General features: G+C 42.8%; 1 pseudogene across 1 annotated transcript; it reads left to right on the plus strand.

Annotated features, from left to right (window-relative positions):
- The first annotated feature begins 358 nt into the window (after positions 1–358).
- Positions 359–4,603, plus strand: LOC110501497 (fidgetin pseudogene; annotated as a pseudogene). The gene has a single exon (XR_016490736.1). The product of XR_016490736.1 is annotated as a fidgetin pseudogene (transcript).
- The last annotated feature ends 16,474 nt before the right edge of the window (positions 4,604–21,077 follow it).

The raw sequence follows: 21,077 nt of genomic DNA on the forward strand, positions 1-21,077 counted from the left end.
CATGCTGGGCAGTGGGGTTGTTGTGATGGAAGCAACAGAGCGCTGCCTGAGAGATTGCTTTGCTGCACTCCTCGAAGCAGATTTGAAACTGTCTCAGAATGCCTTACATGAGAGTTGGATTATAGACTGACCTGCACTGTCTATGACATTCTGTTCTGTGCAGGGTGCATTATACTTTGCTAACCAGGTGTTGCATCCCAAATCCACACATTGACCATGAATTAACTGGTCAGCAGAGCCTGTTTTGCAGTAGAGGATGTTAGTTGTATGAAGGTATTGGAAATTGGGAGAAAAAAAACAAAGTAATTTGTCAGTTCATTGCCACAAAGACAACTTATCCACCATGTTAAATGTTCAAACTTTTTTTCTCGACACAAAATGCTGTCATCTACTTGAGAAAACTGATAATAATTAGCAACTGCTATCTGATAGTCATTTTGACCCATCCCTCTCTCTTTTTGTCGGGTGTTTAGGCCTAAAGATGCAGTGGACCCCAGAGCATGCGCAGTGGGCCGAGCAGCACTTTGATATCTCCTCCACCACCCGCTCCCCTGCACACAAAGTAGAGGCCTACCGGGGGCACCTGCAGCGCACCTACCAGTATGCTTGGGCAAACGACGACATCTCTGCACTCACCGCCTCCAACCTGCTGAAGAAATACGCAGAGAAGTACTCTGGGATTTTAGAGAGTCCGAGTGAAAGAGCGCTGCTCTGCTCGTATTCCGATGGCACTCCTGGACTCCTCAACGGACGTAAGTCAGAGAGTGAGTCCTGGCAGGAGGGGATTTACTCAATGAACTGCGGTCCAGATGTTATATCTGTGAACAAAGCTGGAATGACAGCTGCACTTCCCCCTACAGACGTGTCGGCCAGCATAGGTAGCACCCCAGGGGTGGCCAGCAGCCTGAACGAGCCCAGCTATTCCAGAAGTAACTGTGGGAGTCACACGACCACCAGTCTACACTCGGGTCTGTCCTCTCAGGAATACGCTACAGGCTACAATGGCTCCTACCTGCACTCTAGTTACAGCGGGCAGACCAACCCAGGCCTCCCCTCTCAACACCCTTCTCCTATGCACAGTGCTGGTCTCATACAACCCCCTCTTCCACCACCTCCCACTACTCTAGTGCCCAGCTACAACGTGGGGTCTCCCAACATCTCCAACTACAATTATCCTACGGCGGGGTATCCCTCACAGACAGTTGTTGCCCCTGGCTATAGCCCTGGGGGGGGCCCACCGCCCTCTTCCTATCTGCCATCCAGCATTGCAGCTCCCACACCGCTACCCCCCTCTACACTCTCTGGCTATACCTACCAGTCCCATAACCATGCACCAATTGCACCAACACCTTTGAATGGCAGCTCAGCCAACTCATTGAAAAGAAAAGCTTTCTACATGACGGGGCATGGAGATATGGACTCCAGCTATAGTAATTTCAACTACAATCAACAGCGCTCCTCACAAAGCCCTATGTACAGAATACCAGACAACAGCATCTCAGACTCAAGCAGAGGGAATGGATTTGACAGGAATGCTGATGTGTCATCTTTAGCGTTTAAGCCTACAAAGCAGGCAATATCCTCAGATCAGCAAAGAAAATTTAGCAGTCAGTCTAGCAGAGCACTTACCCCTCCCTCCTATGGATCAACCAAAAGCTCTGTGGGAAGCCTGAGATCAGGTGAGTCCTTTGGAAAATTTGGATCCCCTATCACGGGTGAGCAAAGTGAAGAGCAACTCTCCCATTCCATTGCAGGGTCGGACATTGGCAGAGCTACCTCATCCAGCCACGTTGCAGAGGAGCAGCTGAAGAACAGCGATGCCAGCGTGGTGGAGTTGGTCACCACAGAGATCCTTCAGCCCGGTCCCCCAGTGGACTGGAGTGACATAGCTGGTCTGGAGCTGGCCAAAGCAGCCATCAAAGAAGAGATTCTGTGGCCCATTTTGAGGCCAGACATGTTCAGTGGACTTGCCACATTACCTCGGAGCCTCCTTCTCTTCGGACCTCAGGGAACAGGCAGAACACTGCTGGGCCGCTGCATGGCCAGCCAGCTGGGGGCAGCCTTCCTGCAGCTGAGTGGCTCAGCCCTGGTGACCAAGTGGCTGGGGGAGGGCGAGAAGATCGTCCAGGCCTCCTTCCTGTTGGCCCGGTGTCGCCAGCCCTCAGTTGTGTTCATCAGTGAGGTTGACATGCTTCTATCGGCCCATCTCAGCGAGGAGAGTCCGGTGAACGTGATCCAGAGCGAGCTCCTCATGCAGCTGGACAGTGTGCTGACCACAGCCGAGGACCATGTCCTAGTGGTCTGCTCCACCAGTAAGCCTGAGGAGATCCAAGATTCCCTGAGGAGGTACTTCACCAAACGGCTCCTCATCCCCCTACCTGACAGCACAGCTCGGCGCCAGATAATTAGCCAACTACTCTCACAGCACAACTATTGCCTCAGTGACAAAGAGGTGTCACTGCTGGTCGAGCGGATGGAAGGCTTTTCAGGACTGGACGTGGCCCAGCTGTGCCAGGAGGCAGTGGTAGGACAGCTCCATGGCATCCCAGCTTCTGACCTCTCAGCCATCCATCCCAGCCAGATGAGACCAGTCTCCTACCAAGACTTTGAAAATGGATTTAGCAAATTCCAGCCCAGTATATCACAAAAAGAACTGGATACATACACCGAATGGAATAAAATGTTTGGTTGTAGTCAATGAAGCTGAGGTATTAGAACATGTGGGTAGGAAACCCCTTTAGAGGTTTACCATTTAGAATTCTCTCCTCAGTAAACTAGGCAAGGGGAAATGACAGATAGTGGTGACCTTAACACCTGCAGTTCAGTAAAGGAGGGAAGCAAAGGCACGCTTTAGACAACAGCTGGCAATCTGCACACAACACAGAGAAACTTTACTTTGACACTTGAAACCACTGAGGCCAAGCATCACCTCCCAAGGTACAAGTGGGTATATTTTTCATCACACTTTAGTCATTGAGCAGACACTCTTATCCAGTGACATACATTTTTGTACTGGTCCCCCATGGGATTTGAACCCACAACCCTGGTGTTGCAAATGCCATGCTTTACCAACTGAGCCACACGGGACCTAGAGACTATAGGGTAGAGTGTAACAGAATGGAACCTCTGTGTGTGTATATATCATTCTGCTGTTCTGGAGATTTAGTTTCTATCAAGTGCCTGAAGTGGTGCTCTTTTATTTTGTGTTATTATTTTCTTCGCCTCACAATCTACTTTGGTGGCATGTGCTAATATAAAAAGCTTTAATATGAGACAAAAACATTTTTTTTAAAAGCTTTTTTCCATTGAAACACTATTCCTCAACTGTGTCTGCTTTGCGGTCTCTGATCAGGAGAAAGTGTGTGGTATTGTTAATCTGAACTCTAATTTATAGACATCATTTCTTTTGATGTTCTCTTTTTTGAAAACTCAGGAAAGTGATTGTGATATGTGCAGTACCTCTAAAGATTTAGTCAAAGCACGACATACTGCTAAGAGCATTTGGCTTGCTTTTGAATTTACATTATCTAAAAGGAGGGTTAAGGTACCTCAATAGGCTAAAAATTGACAAGCGTATGACTTTGAATGTACCAGAGGAATTCTGGAGTATTTGGAAGACAAAAGGAGGAGTATTGTGCTTTTCTTTGCAATTTTCTAAGCAAAGAATCCCATTGTGAATATACTGTAGTTGTATTTGATGTGTGGCAAGGATGAAGGAATAATGTTTCTTAAATTCTATCAACTATAACACATTCGACTGGCCTTGATCCAGAGGACATGAACACATTTGAGTTTTTTTGTTAAACTTTGTCTGTAGGAGAAAGCATAACATATGTATTCGTCGAACATTATCAGCAGCTTAATTTTGTATCTCATCTGCAGATAAAACTGCCAGGCCTCTTGTGGCAGAATAATGGCAAGATACATTTCCTGAAGACAAGCATCATGGGGTTGAAACAGACAGCTTCCCAAGGTATTTAATTCCATTCCGCTGCTGTTTTATCATGAATAAAACCTAAGAATTATGTATGCCATAAGTTATTTTTCTACCTCAGTTGATTAGTTTTCCCTGAAAGCAAAATCTAAGGGAATGGATAGATGACAGAGCCTATTTAGCTTATTATACTATGAAGCCTGTTGAGGGAACAAAAAAAGCTGCCTATCTGTCAACAAAATCAGCTTGAGTTAGTGTTACACATTCAGTGTACTCCCCATTCATAGACACCTATGTTATGGAGTCTTACTTTCTCAGAGCACGTTGGTCTTGAAAAAAGGGGTCTGTGCCCATTAGCCCTGTCTTTGAGCCATTCTTCAAGTGTCATTTCTTACAGCTAGGCTTTTAAAAAATTATTATTAACTATCAGTGTTTAGTAATATGCCAGAACAGAGGCAATGGCGACACAGAGGTCTGACAACTGTGTGAAAGAGCCTTGAATCGAATGTATTTTTTTGGTTTTTTTGTTCACTAAAGCAGTATGAAAACTGTTGCAAGGCACTAGTACAGTGGAAGGGATGTCATCAGATACAGTACAGCTGAACGTGTCACTAGTACAGTGGAAGGGATGTCATCAGATACAGTACAGCTGAACGTGTCACTAGTACAGTGGAAGGGATGTCATCAGATACAGTACCGTTGAACATGTCAGTAGTACAGTGGAAGGGATGTCACCAGATACAGTACAGCTGAACGTGTCACTAGTACAGTGGAAGGGATGTCACCAGATACAGTACCGCTGAACGTGTCACTAGTACAGTGGAAGGGATGTCATCAGATACAGTACCGTTGAACATGTCAGTAGTACAGTGGAAGGGATGTCATCAGATACAGTACTGCTGAACATGTCACTAGTACAGTGGAAGGGATGTCATCAGATACAGTACAGCTGAACGTGTCACTAGTACAGTGGAAGGGATGTCATCAGATACAGTACCGTTGAACATGTCACTAGTACAGTGGAAGGGATGTCACCAGATACAGTACCGCTGAACGTGTCACTAGTACAGTGGAAGGGATGTCATCAGATACAGTACCGCTGAACGTGTCACTAGTACAGTGGAAGGGATGTCACCAGATACAGTACCGCTGAATGTGTCACTAGTACAGTGGAAGGGATGTCATCAGATACAGTACTGCTGAACGTGTCACTAGTACAGTGGAAGGGATGTCATCAGATACAGTACCGTTGAACGTGTCACTAGTACAGTGGAAGGGATGTCACCAGATACAGTACCGCTGAACGTGTCACTAGTACAGTGGAAGGGATGTCATCAGATACAGTACCGCTGAACGTGTACCGCTGAACGTGTCACTAGTACAGTGGAAGGGATGTCATCAGATACAGTACCGCTGAACATGTCACTAGTACAGTGGAAGGGATGTCACCAGATACAGTACCGCTGAACGTGTCAGTAGTACAGTGGAAGGGATGTCACCAGATACAGTACCGCTGAACGTGTCACTAGTACAGTGGAAGGGATGTCATCAGATACAGTACCGCTGAACATGTCACTAGTACAGTGGAAGGGATGTCACCAGATACAGTACCGCTGAACGTGTCACTAGTACAGTGGAAGGGATGTCACCAGATACAGTACCGCTGAACGTGTCACTAGTACAGTGGAAGGGATGTCACCAGATACAGTACCGCTGAACGTGTCACTAGTACAGTGGAAGGGATGTCACCAGATACAGTACAGCTGAACGTGTCACTAGTACAGTGGAAGGGATGTCACCAGATACAGTACCGCTGAACATGTCACTAGTACAGTGGAAGGGATGTCACCAGATACAGTACCGCTGAACGTGTCACTAGTACAGTGGAAGGGATGTCACCAGATACAGTACCGCTGAACGTGTCACTAGTACAGTGGAAGGGATGTCACCAGATACAGTACCGCTGAACGTGTCAGTAGTACAGTGGAAGGGATGTCATCAGATACAGTACCGCTGAACGCGTCACTAGTACAGTGGAAGGGATGTCATCAAATACAGTACCGCTGAACGTGTCACTAGTACAGTGGAAGGGATGTCATCAGATACAGTACCGCTGAACGTGTCACTAGTACAGTGGAAGGGATGTCATCAGATACAGTACCGCTGAACGTGTCAGTAGTACAGTGGAAGGGATGTCATCAGATACAGTATCGCTGAACGTGTCACTAGTACAGTGGAAGGGATGTCATCAGATACAGTACCGCTGAACGTGTCACTAGTACAGTGGAAGGGATGTCATCAGATACAGTACCGCTGAACGTGTCACTAGTACACTGGAAGGGATGTCATCAGATACAGTACCGCTGAACCTGTCAGTAGTACAGTGGAAGGGATGTCACCAGATACAGTACCGCTGAACGTGTCAGTAGTACAGTGGAAGGGATGTCATCAGATACAGTACCGTTGAACGTGTCACTAGTACAGTGGAAGGGATGTCATCAGATACAGTACCGATGAACGTGTCAGTAGTACAGTGGAAGGGATGTCACCAGATACAGTACCGCTGAACGTGTCAGTAGTACAGTGGAAGGGATGTCATCAGATACAGTACCGTTGAACGTGTCACTAGTACAGTGGAAGGGATGTCATCAGATACAGTACCGTTGAACGTGTCACTAGTACAGTGGAAGGGATGTCATCAGATACAGTACCGCTGAACGTGTCACTAGTACAGTGGAAGGGATGTCATCAGATACAGTACCGCTGAACGTGTACCGCTGAACGTGTCAGTAGTACAGTGGAAGGGATGTCATCAGATACAGTACCGTTGAACGTGTCACTAGCACACTGGAAGGGATGTCATCAGATACAGTACAGCTGAACGTGTACCGCTGAACGTGTCACTAGTACAGTGGAAGGGATGTCATCAGATACAGTACCGCTGAACGTGTACCGCTGAACGTGTCACTAGTACAGTGGAAGGTATGTCATCAGATACTGTACTGCTGAACGTGTCAGTAGTACAGTGGAAGGGATGTCATCAGATACAGTACCGCTGAACGTGTCAGTAGTACAGTGGAAGGGATGTCATCAGATACAGTACCGCTGAACGCGTCACTAGTACAGTGGAAGGGATGTCATCAAATACAGTACCGCTGAACGTGTCACTAGTACAGTGGAAGGGATGTCATCAGATACAGTACCGCTGAACGTGTCACTAGTACAGTGGAAGGGATGTCATCAGATACAGTACCGCTGAACGTGTCAGTAGTACAGTGGAAGGGATGTCATCAGATACAGTATCGCTGAACGTGTCACTAGTACAGTGGAAGGGATGTCATCAGATACAGTACCGCTGAACGTGTCACTAGTACAGTGGAAGGGATGTCATCAGATACAGTACCGCTGAACGTGTCACTAGTACACTGGAAGGGATGTCATCAGATACAGTACCGCTGAACCTGTCAGTAGTACAGTGGAAGGGATGTCACCAGATACAGTACCGCTGAACGTGTCAGTAGTACAGTGGAAGGGATGTCATCAGATACAGTACCGTTGAACGTGTCACTAGTACAGTGGAAGGGATGTCATCAGATACAGTACCGATGAACGTGTCAGTAGTACAGTGGAAGGGATGTCACCAGATACAGTACCGCTGAACGTGTCAGTAGTACAGTGGAAGGGATGTCATCAGATACAGTACCGTTGAACGTGTCACTAGTACAGTGGAAGGGATGTCATCAGATACAGTACCGTTGAACGTGTCACTAGTACAGTGGAAGGGATGTCATCAGATACAGTACCGCTGAACGTGTCACTAGTACAGTGGAAGGGATGTCATCAGATACAGTACCGCTGAACGTGTCACTAGTACAGTGGAAGGGATGTCATCAGATACAGTACCGCTGAACGTGTCACTAGTACAGTGGAAGGGATGTCACCAGATACAGTACCGCTGAACGTGTCAGTAGTACAGTGGAAGGGATGTCATCAGATACAATACCGCTGAACGTGTCACTAGTACAGTGGAAAGGAAGTCATCAGATACAGTACCGCTGAACGTGTCAGTAGTACAGTGGAAGGGATGTCATCAGATACAGTACCGCTGAACGTGTCAGTAGTACAGTGGAAGGGATGTCATCAGATACTGTACCGCTGAACGTGTACCGCTGAACGTGTCACTAGTACAGTGGAAGGGATGTCATCAGATACAGTACCGCTGAACGCGTCACTAGTACAGTGGAAGGGATGTCATCAAATACAGTACCGCTGAACGTGTCACTAGTACAGTGGAAGGGATGTCATCAGATACAGTACCGCTGAACGTGTCACTAGTACAGTGGAAGGGATGTCATCAGATACAGTACCGCTGAACGTGTACCGCTAAACGCGTCACTAGTACAGTTGAAGGGATGTCACCAGATACAGTACCGCTGAAAGTGTACCGCTGAACGTGTCACTAGTACAGTGGAAGGGATGTCACCAGATACAGTACCGCTGAACGTGTCAGTAGTACAGTGGAAGGGATGTCATCAGATACAGTACTGCTGAACGTGTCACTAGTACAGTGGAAGGGATGTCACCAGATACAGTACCGCTGAACGTGTCACTAGTACAGTGGAAGGGATGTCATCAGATACAGTACTGCTGAACGTGTCACTAGTACAGTGGAAGGGATGTCACCAGATACAGTACCGCTGAACGTGTCAGTAGTACAGTGGAAGGGATGTCATCAGATACAGTACCGCTGAACGTGTCAGTAGTACAGTGGAAGGGATGTCATCAGATACAGTACTGCTGAACGTGTCACTAGTACAGTGGAAGGGATGTCACCAGATACAGTACCGCTGAACGTGTACCGCTGAACGCGTCACTAGTACAGTGGAAGGGATGTCACCAGATACAGTACCGCTGAACGTGTCACTAGTACAGTGGAAGGGATGTCACCAGATACAGTACCTCTGAACGTGTCACTAGTACAGTGGAAGAGATGTCACCAGATACAGTACCGTTGAACGTGTCACTAGTACAGTGGAAGGGATGTCATCAGATACAGTACCGCTGAACGTGTCACTAGTACAGTGGAAGAGATGTCACCAGATACAGTACCGTTGAACGTGTCACTAGTACAGTGGAAGGGATGTCATCAGATACAGTACCGCTGAACGTGTCACTAGTACAGTGGAAGGGATGTCATCAGATACAGTACTGCTGAAGGTGTCAGTAGTACAGTAGAAGGGATGTCACCAGATACAGTACCGTTGAACGCGTCACTAGTACAGTGGAAGGGATGTCATCAGATACAGTACCGCTGAACGTGTCACTAGTACAGTGGAAGAGATGTCACCAGATACAGTACCGCTGAACGTGTCACTAGTACAGTGGAAGGGATGTCACCAGATACAGTACCGCTGAACGTGTCACTAGTACAGTGGAAGGGATGTCATCAGATACAGTACCGCTGAACGTGTCACTAGTACAGTGGAAGGGATGTCATCAGATACAGTACCGCTGAACGTGTCACTAGTACAGTGCTGGTGCACTGAGGGATCTTGCATTTATGTTTGCTAGAAGTTCAATGTTGTATTTCACCCATTATTGTTTCTTATATTTACACATTTCTCTCCTCTCACTCAGCTTATTTTGTTTACTCCAAAACATGCACTGTTACATTTACAAAAGTGATTTGTTCAATGACTGCACTTACTGAGCAACAGGAGGCCGTCGAATCACTGATTGTCCATGACAGTTCCCTGTTCTGGTGTCTTTCTCAAGACAGACATTCACCTAGCTTTGTTAAAAAGCTTTGGACTGCTTTTTCATGAACGCTATTACAAAGAATAACAGCTGCACAAAGAAACAACACTGCAAAAAAATAATCTAATAATAGCTTCATTGATGAATATCCCCAGAATCTAAATCTACAGTAAATCTGCTTGTTTTATTGTATTTGATCTTTGTATCTTATATTGCTATATGGCTTTTAGTGCCTTAGATACATACATAGGATAAAAGTCCTCTCAAGTTCAAGTGTAGTTAACCAAGTGAAAGCTTTGTTCTGTCATACAAAAATGTGTTAGTAAGCCTCCCCTGATGCCAAAGTGAGATCAACAGTTTTATTTTGACATAAGCTCATTAAACTCAAAATGGCAATTATTTCTTTAACAGCGACTTAAGCAGATTTGCTTGTGCAAGTTGGACACATTCATGAATTTAAGGGAAACAATTCAACGTAAAGAAAATAGCTTTTGAACAAGTTACACATTATTACACTACATTATACTAACGATAAAAGCAGTAGAACAGGGAAAACAAAGCGATCAGAAAAAAAATGGCACCGCATTCAAACACATATGATACTCTTTCTTGAGGGTAAGGATGTTCAGTAGTAATTCAGTCTGGAGGACAACAATGTGAAGGATCGGCCTATTTAGGAAAATATGTGCAACAAACTAGCTAGGTTGATAAGCACTTTTATGTTCCCTCATTTCTGACACTGTTAAAACAAATTCAGATAGAAGTATAGTTAAAAATCTGTCATTCGCATTGAAAGCAAGTCTAAGAAGTGGTACAGTAGATATGTTCAATGTGCGCTATTTCTATGCTTCCCATGCTTTGTTTTTGCGTCTTTGACTTTCGGTTTTGTACACCAGCTTCAAACAGCTGAAAATACAATATTTTGGTTATGGAAACAATATTTCACAGCGGTTTAGATGGTACAATGATTCTCTACACTTTACTTGCTTGTTTTGTCACAAACTGAAATTAGGCAAACTATTAGAATTCTAGCAACCAGGAAATGGCGGAGCGATTTTTGCATTCATTTTTGCATTAACCACTTGAATTTTGTTTTCCACACTCTATCAATGTCCCCTATGGGTGGGTTTTGTACAGAACTGCTATAAATGTTAGCGTCATCTTTATGTAGTCTTATCTGTTTTATATTTAAATGTTGTTCTTTATAACCATTTCTACCTCATTGCTACATATTGTACATGTAGTACTTATGTTCTGTCTTTTTGAATGTCATGCATTTGTACAAAAAAAATAAAAAATCTAAAAATAACAAAAATGATTAAAAAAAAAAAATTAAATGAACAGCTTGCCCTTGAATTCGAACAGTCTACCTCAGAAAGACTGAACATTATTAATAGCAAAACTGATAAGACACATTTATGAGTGTGAAGGTGACGATAATGCACACGTACTTGAGATACTGACTTCTATGGGCTATATAAGTACTCATAATGCCACATTTCTGCAAGAATATTGTGGGCTGTATAGGTCTTCTCCAAGGTCTCTAATGCAAAATCTGTTTTTAAACTATAATGACTCGCTTTAATCCTTTGTGAATTGTGGTAGTGCGCATGTTAATGTGTATGTGTGTGCACTTACAATTGAACGTGTAAGTGTGAGGGGGTTAACCTTAAGATATGTGAAATTCAAATGGATACATTTCATACTCATGTACTGGAAATAAACATGCACATATGTGTACTCAATGTACATTTGCTATTGATGTATACATATTAAAATGCACCACATACATGTATATACAGTACCAGTCAAAAATGTGAACACACCTACTCATTCCAGGGTTTTAATTTATTTTTACTATTTTCTACGTTGTAGAATAATAGTGAAGACATCAACACTATGAAATAACACATATGGAATCATGCAGTAAAAAGTGTTAAACAAATCAAATATATTTTATATTTGAGATACTTCAAAGTAGCCACCCTTTGCCTTGATGAACGCTTTGCACAATCTTGGCATTCTCTCAACCAGCTTCATGAGGTAGTCACCTGGAATGCATTTCAATTAACAGGTATGCCTTGTTAAAAGTGAATTTGTGGAGTTTCTTTCCTTCTTAATGCGTTTGGGCCTATCAGTTGTGTTGTGATAAGGTAGGGGTGGTATACAGAAGATAGACATATTTGGTATAAGACCAAGTCCATATTATGGCAAGAACAGAAACGACAGTCCATCATTACTTTAAGACATGAAGGTCAGTCAATCCAGAACATTTCAAGAACTTTGAAAGTTTCTTCAAGTGCAGTCGCAAAAAAACATCAAGCTCTATGATGAAACTGGCTCTCATGAGGACCGCCACAGGAAAGGAAGACCCAGAGTTACCTCTGCTGCAGAGGACAAGTTCATTAGAGTTACCAGCAGCCCAAATAAATGCTTCACAGAGTTCAAGTGACAGACACATCTCAACATCAACTGTTCAGAGGAGACTGTGAATCAGGCCTTCATGGTCAAATTACTGCAAAGAAACCACTACTAAAGGACACTAAGAACAATAAGAAGAAAATAGCAACGGACATTACACCAGTGGAAATCTGTCATTTGTTCTGATGAGTCCAAATTGTAGATTTTTGGTTCCAACCGACGTGTCTTTGTGAGACGCAGAGTAAGTGAACAGATGATCTCCACATGTGTGGTTCCCACCGTGAAGCATGGAGGGTAAGTTGTGATGGTGTGGGGGTGCTTTGCTGGTGACACTGTCTGTGATTTATTTTGAATTCAAGGCACACTTAACCAGCATGGCTACCACAGCATTCTGCAGCGAAACGCCATCCCATCTGGTTAGCTCTTAGTGGGACTATCATTTGTTTTTCAACAGGACAATCTCCCAATACACCTCCAGGCTGTGTAAGGGCTATTTGACCAACAAGGAGAGTGGTGGAGTGTTGCATTAGATGACCTGGACTTCGCAATCACCCGACCTCAACCCAATTAAGACGGTTTGGGATGAGTTGGACCGCAGAGTGAAGGAAAAGCAGCCAACAAGTGTTCAGCCTATGTTGGAACTCCTTCAAGACTGTTGGAAAAGCATTCCAGGTGAAGCTGGTTGAGAAAATACCAAGTGTGTGAAAAGCTGTCATCAAGGCTAAGAGTGGCTACTTTGAAGAATATAAAATATATGTTGGGTTGTTAAACACTTTTATGGTTACTACATGATTCCATACGTGTTATTTCATAGTTTTGCTGTCTTTACTATTATTCTACAATGTAGAAAATAGTACTAATAAAGAAAGATCCTTGGATGAGTAGGTGTGTCCAATCCTTTGACTGATACTGTATATGTGTATGTATTGCCATACCTGCAGTCAATGTAAATATATTTTAATCTACTCCAAGGTACAGTGCAAAAAAATAAAATACTGAATAAATATGTTTTTTTCTGGAAACCAAATGTGTTTTCTTATATCTCCACTCATTGGTTCGACTTGATTGTTTTCCATGTTTACAATGTGTGTTTATAATTTCACTTCTGATATTGATAACATTATTCAAGAGATATAACATTTGAAAACTTAAGTTATTTCCTCTGAAAGACCTATACAATGCACAATACAAATAACGCTCTCTGAGACCGTCATACTATTTATCTGTCTTTGAGACTTTGTCTTATTAGAAAATTGCTTTGACTGTATAATTGTAATGCTACCGCTAACCAAATGTGTTGTTTTTTTACAGTCATTCAAATGTCATGATCAAATTTAATCTTTACTAAAAACATAGAGGGAGGATTATAAAACCGCACGTCTCGGTTCACAGCTCCATATTGCCTCTGATTCTCTTTATGTAAATTGAACATTTATGCATAGATTTTATTTTTTATTGTATCATTATACAGTTGATGGTATGTGCATGGGAAGCTGCTGTACAATTAACATTAAGGAACAAAGTCCCAGTGCATTTTGTTCCCAGTGCTGTTTCATTTGTAATGCTGTGTGTCTCTTTTTCCTGCAGTGTGCACATGTAAACAATCTGTGATTTATGGATGCATTTCAACAGGCCCAACAATGAAGGTTATCAAAAGCAGAAACAAAATGTGAAATATTTTTATTAGCTGTTTCCACGTGTGTTGACATTTGTCATTTATGTCTGTGGTACTAATTGTGGAGGGCAAAGAGAACAAGCATACCTCAAATAAAAGTCTGAATTAAACCTTTTGCCTAAGTTCGCGTCCATTATCTTGTTTTAGTAAACTTGTGTGGAATGCAGTTCCTGTACATGGATGTATTGCTACCTCCCTTACCTTTTGACCACCGTGGTTGTGATACGTGTTCAAGATACAGTAGACTTGAAAGGTACGCTTCCAATGTTACGATATGGAAACCATGGAGCCTTTGTACTCACAGTGCTACTGCAGACCTTTATTGGAGTGAAAATGATCATCCCTTTTATAATGCGTCGTTCTTTTATGTTTCGGTCACTTAACCATTTGCTAAACTAAAGTCAATGTGGAATCCCTCACTTTGCCTACCTTGAAATGGGTACGTTTCCATAGTGCTACAACAAAGATTTTAGTGTCAGATGAATGTCTTCCATTTTGGAGCTAGGCAATTGCTTGTCAAAACGTCTGCAAGAATATTAATTATAGTGGTAATAATTGAGTATTTCAATATTTGTTCTATCTCATTTGCCACCACTATTAAGCTACTATTTCAACTTCTCTAAGTAATATTCTGTTTATTTGTCCTGTTTGTCACCCACTGTGCTTCACTGTTGAGGAAATGTCACGTACTAACTATCTTAGGAACTTCTTCTTCCTTTTTTTATCTTAAGAAGCTTTTTAAGGTTTTGCGTAAGACGTATTTTGTGAATCTGGGCCCTGGTTATCTGCTGCTACACCTCCAATGTTGCCATTCATCAAATGAATGTTTTCTTTTAATAGTGATTTACTGGTAAGTTATTAACACGTTCACATTTGGTACACAGTCTTTTTTAAATAACCTTTTTTTTTATTTATTTTTTATTATTATTATTTTTTACATATACAAACATTTTACATTCTACTCTTTTGTTTCCACCCCCCATTCAGGGGAAGATAGCTGAGCATTGGGCCAGTAGCCAAAAGGTTCCTGGTTCGAATACCCAAGGTGAAAAATCTGTCAGTGTGCGGTTCAGCTCCTGTAAGTCGCTCTGGAAAGAGCATCTAGTCAAATGTCATTGAATTTTTTAACAGGAGCATTTGATTAGGGGGAAAAAAACTCAATGTTGATAAGAGGAAAATAAAGTTGTGTCAAACGAAGTACATTCAAGTTATTAGTGGGTATTTTATAAATATCAAAGAGCCACTTGTCTCAGTGTTCTGTGGTTCATTTGCATTCTGATGAAACTGTAGTGGATGTGTGTGAACTCGGGGGTTATCTGCGGCGCTGCAGCACTAAGCAGCTGAATCAGACAGCCCAGCAACCGCGTGGCTCGAGAGGATGAGCCACAGACCTTTCTCAAATCACTTCCTTCATAACAATTAAAATATGCAAAGTGATAATTTTCTTTAAGTAGCCTTAAATGTGCAATCTATTTAGATGTGAGAGAAATTGGCTAAAGCTTGTGGTGGGGGGAGGGGGGTGAATAAATTATGCAAATAACAGAAAGGACTCTTGAAAGCCAAATTTTTCCATAATAAGCATACTGTTTCATTTAATATTTTGCCTCTTATTAAAAGTGACAGTTCTTTTGCACTGTCTGATGGCTACATCTGACACAAGCCCATGGAAATGACTGCTAGACTAAATGCTAAAGCATTTTGGTAGCTTTTAGATGATGGTTACATTCACAAAGTAATTATGCGCTGGAGAGTCCAGAAATAAGGTTTAATTACACAGTAATCGCCTCTGATGGACACTGGGAAGTGTAAGCACTGCCAGACTGCAATCCATCAATGACAAACCCCTGGCCACTTTTAATTCCTCCTCATTTGCATCATAACCTCCGCACCAAGTTGAACAAATGCTGTTAAATGTTAATAGGACCTGTCTCTCCACTCAAAATGAATGCTTAAGCCATTTCATCTCTCCCCCTCTCTCTTTCTCTCTCTTCTCCCTCCTTCTCTCTCTTTCTCTCTCTTCTCCCTCCCTCTCTCTCTCTCTCTCTCTCTCTCTCTCCCTCCCTCTCTCTCTCTCTCTCTCTCTCTCTCTCTCTCTCTCTCTCCCTCTCTGTCTCTCTCTCTCTCTCTCTCTCTCTCTCTCTCTCTCTCTCTCTCCCGCTCCCACACTCTTTCCATTCTCACGAGCCCCCACATAACTAGCTCCTCTTCAGGAGGAACGTTCAGCAGATGAGACAGTGCATGGTCACTGCTGTGCTAATTGGGAGCAGCATGTAAAGTTTTATCTCTCAAGTGCTAACAAACCGTAGAGACAAGTCTGATGCTGGGGCTGTGTGTGTGTGTGTGTGTGTGTGTGTGTGTGTGTGTGTGTGCGTGTAAACACACTCATAGAGCAGGAAGTGTTGTCCACAACATGGTGCTGTGTGTGATTTGGCCCTGAAGTCATATTTAATTCCTATCCTAAGGGACCAGGCAAAATGACATTTTTATTAATTGAAACTTTTTAGTGGTGCTGTGTGTGTGCAGCAGACACATTACCGTTCCTCTTTAGAGCTCTGTGGGGTTGATTAGAACTAGACTGTCTCATTATCAGTGTGTCTCAACCATACATTCAAATAACACCATTATATTAGGGACTATCTAGTGTACTGCTTGAAGCATAGCTCCCAGGGAGGTGGCATTAACCCCCCAGAGTCGATGTCCTCACCCCTGTGGAAATCTAATTAGCGTAGTAAAAAAATCCCCATAAAAATCAGTTTAAGCTGGAGATATGTTTTATTTTGCATGGGCTGTGTCTCAATCCACTGCATCTGCCGATGTTGGCCTTCCGCAGCTACAGAAGTGTTTCTCAGACCAGGAGATATCCCCAAAATAGGTCTTCTCCATGTAGCGTCTGGACAGTTTGGCCTAAACTAATATGACCTCTCTATGGAAAGGTGAGTATCTCATGTAAATGTACATGTCGGTTGTTTTGCTCTAGGACACCCACAAGCCTCACAAGACTAGCCTGAAGGTAGCACAGTACCAGTTGAAAAAAATTACGGAAGTATGCACTCAGTGGCCAATTTATTTGGTACAACCATCTAGTACTGGGTTGGACCCCCTTTGCTCCAGAACAGCCTGATTTCTTTGGGGCATGGATATGTTGCTCAATTGGTATCAAGGGACATAATGTGTGCCAGTGTGCCTGTACCGTTGACACCAGGCAGGATGGGGGCATGGACACTAGGCAGGATGGGAAGTAACAGGAACCGGGATTCGCCAGAGCAGGCAATCTATTTCCAATCCTCAATTGTCCAGTGTTGGTGATCGTGTGCCCACTGGAGCTGCTTCTTCTTGTTTTTAGCTGATAGGCCTGGAACCCGGTGTGGTCGTCTGCTGCAATCGCCCATCCGTGACAAGGACTGACGAGTTGTACGTTCCGAGATGCCGTTCTGCACACTACTGTTATAGAGCCGTTATTTTCCTGTTTGTTGCACGCCAGTCGTTTGTTCTTTATGTTCCATTGTCATGCTCGCTCATCACTCGCCACGTTAGGTCCTCCGATGTACCCCCAAAAATGTGTCTCTGTGAAACAAATCAATGCTAGCTAGCTAGTTAGCTATGTTTTTTCCCCTCCTTGGACCTGCATTTACAACGTATCCTATTTCAGTTTGTGTAGCTATTGGTTTAGCGTTCTGTATGTATGGTCTGCATGTGTAGGCGCATACTGCGTCATGATTGCAAGATGTCCCGATACCTTTTGCAACTGTCCTGATATATTTTACAACTGGCCCATTATCTGGTTTTAATGTCCATTCTAGAACTCCCTACTAGCCAATCAAAAACGAGTGTTTAACAATGCTGTGGTATAATGTACTCTGTGCTGTACGCTATTGTTCTCTACTGTACTGAACGGTTCTGTACTGTTCGGTATTCTTCATGAATGTACTCTTGTCAAGTTTATTTCAATTGAAGAAAGGGCCCAGGGAGTCTTGATCTAGTTGTCTTGGTCTTGAGATCACTCGAGTCCACATACATTTGGTCTCATGGTCTCAGCTGGGACTGGATCTTGGGTCCAATGTCCTGGTTTAAATCTCGTTCTTGGCTTATGATCTCAGAAAATACCTTAGTCTTTGGTTTACAAACCATAGGCAATCCAATTTGAAGAAGACATTGCACTCTGATCATTGGCTTATTGCTACCAACCCATTGGAAGGCCCACCCAGTTGACTATAAAATGGTGGAAGCACTATCCACTCTACAACGGGTTATATCCATCTAGAGTCCTCTATATATCTTTATGATTGACTGTCAATTTCTTAAAATTTATTGGGGGAAAATGTATTTTAGTGATTGTGATGATAATAGAATCACGTGCCCCATTAGATTTGGTATAAATTAAGTTCAGAGTGTACATGCCATGTCAGTACCAAATGGCATGGTATTTTCCCTGAAAAAACAAAGGAAAAGTAAGCATTTAAACATCTAACATAATTACAATCAGTGGTGATTTTAGCATTTAAATCTTGGTCAGGCAAAAAAATAAATGTGAGATGCATGCCAGCAAAGTCACTACACAACACAACACAATACATGAATTGCACTGTAACGGTGACAAACGGTGCCCAACAAACTGTTAGGGCCTACATAAAGCTGTCCCAACAGCAGAGCTTTCTTTTCAGCACCATGGAGTGAATCCTTACCACTGCTACACCTGGCTATCGGCGGAGCCTTGTCTGGCAGCGAAACAGTTCATTCAGACTCATTTACTGCCTTTAAAAAAAAACATAACTGATATGGCTGACTTGCTCACACAAATGTGGTTTCTACTGAAAATTGAGATGTACAAACTATGGCATAAGGGGACAACAAGCAGATAAGAGGCACTCCGTAATTTTGATGAAGACATTAATGAGCGAGCTAGGACGGACATAGTCAATATAACTATTTGTTCAACACTTTTTAAATGTACAGCGACAGAATTCAGAACATGGGCCATTCTTACAGTGTTCTCCATGTACACCAAGTCAGAACCGTAGGATAAATATAGGGGGCGTATAAGCAGACAATGAAAGCTCTTACAATATTCAATGATTACATTTATCATAAACAGGTTGTGGGCTACATATGCACCACCAAGTCAGAACAGTAGGCTAAATGAAGAGGTGAAAATAGACCAAATGATTAGGGTGAGGCACATGGGCTACTAACAGCTTACTATACAACATACACTTAGTATTACTTTCTTAGCTACAGAATACATATCTCCCTGGCACATTACATAATTTATGCAGCAGCATACAATACATTTTTGGACTCAAACTTTGTCATCAAAGTCTGGCATTCTCTGGTTTGATGGTGCATTCAAGACAACTGGGAACTCAACAAAAAAAGGTTTAATCATAATGATGTCAGTGATCTTCAGGTCGTAGCTCTAGAAAGAGGCCCAAGTTCCCGATTTACAATTCTGAGTTGGATGAAATTTCAAAACTTATTGTTTTAACTTAGAGTTCCCAGTTGTCTTGAACTCACTAAAGTCTGATTTGCAGTTCCAAGTTAATAGTTGTTTATGGCACGGCACAAATCATGCTTCATTGACAGCATGGCCAATATTGAATGTTTATAATTTAAAACTAGGAAAAGAGATCCTTAATCTTAGATTTAGGCCCACACAGCCACTCCACTGAACAGCAGGCTAATGATTGCTCTGCAATGCTTGCAGTTAGCCACTGATTCATTCCAAACCACTCATTGTTGAATTTGAGATTTCTAACTTGTTGTGCAATGTAAATGTCCAATGGTCGATGAGCACCAATACATTTTATCTATGATTTCTTTTTTATTTATCTTCATATGACAAGGATTAAAAAGGATATGCCAGTATATTGTTGACTTGATTCATGATGATGACTGCTATTCATGATGATTTGACATAATATTATCTGTGGCAAAACAGGCAAAAAATGTGTGGCTCTAAACAGGAGGTTCTCTGCCCCACCTGCCCTGAATGATGAGTCGCCACTGATTACAATGAACAAAAATATAAACACAACATGAAACAATTTCAAATTTTACTGAGTTATATAAGGAAATCAGTCAATTTAAATGATTGGTTGAGAAAACAAGTCAGTACAGAGTTGATCAGGCTGTTTATTGTGGCCTGTGGAATGTTTTCCTACTCCCCTTCAATGGCTGTGCGAAGTTGCTGGATATTGGCAGGAACTGGAACATGTTGTCATACACGTCAATCCAGAGCATTCCAAACATGCTCAATGGGTAAGATGTCTGGTGAGTATGCAGGCTATGGAAGAACTGGGACATTTTCAGCTTACAGGAATTGCGTACAGGTCCATCATGCTAAAACATGAGGTGATGGCGGCAGATGAATGGCACGACAATGTGCATCTGTATCTCGTCACGGTATCTCTGCGCATTCAAATTGCCATTATTAAAATGCAATTGTGTTCATTGTCCATAGCTTATGCCTGCCCATACCATAACCCCACTGCCACCATGACGCACTCTGATCACATTATCAGCAAATCACTCACCCATGCAACACCATACACACTATCTGCTATCTGCCCAGTACAGTTGAAACCGGGATTCATCTATGAAGAGTTCACTTCTCCAGTGTACCAGTGGCCATCCAAGGTGAGCATTTACCCACAGAAGTAGGTTACAACGCCAAACTGCAATCATATCAAGACCCTGGTGAGTTCAACGAGCACGCAGATGAGCTTCCCTGAGACGGATTCTGACAGTTTGTTATTCAGAAATTATTCGGGTGTGCAAACCCACAGTTTCATCAGCTGTCCAGTGGCCGGACTCAGACGATCCCGCAGGTGAAGAAGCCGGATGTGGAGGTCCTGGGCTGGTTACACATGATCTGCGGTTATTAGGCCGGTTGGACGTACTGCCAAACTCTTTAAAACAACGTTGGAGGTGTCTTATGGTAGAGAAATTAACATTAAATATCTCTGGCATCACCTTTTATAGACATTCTTGCAGTGAGCATGCCAATTACACGCTCCCTCAATACTTGAGACATCTGTGGCATTGTGTTGTGACAAAACTGCACATTTTAGAGTGTCCTTTTATTGTCCCCAGCACAAGGTGCACCTGTGTAATGATACACTTCTTGTGGATGTATTATATTGGCAAAGGAGAAATGCTCAATAACAGGGATGTTAACAAATTTGTGCACAAAATCTGAGAGAAATACGCTTTTTGTGCGTATGGGCCATTTCTGGAAACTTTTATTACAGCTCATGAAACAGAGGACCAACGCTTTACATGTTGTGTTTATAT

The sequence above is a fragment of the Oncorhynchus mykiss genome, chromosome 22, assembly GCF_057628025.1.
Source record: "Oncorhynchus mykiss isolate SJ-2025 chromosome 22, ASM5762802v1, whole genome shotgun sequence".
Classification (NCBI taxonomy): domain Eukaryota; kingdom Metazoa; phylum Chordata; class Actinopteri; order Salmoniformes; family Salmonidae; genus Oncorhynchus; species Oncorhynchus mykiss.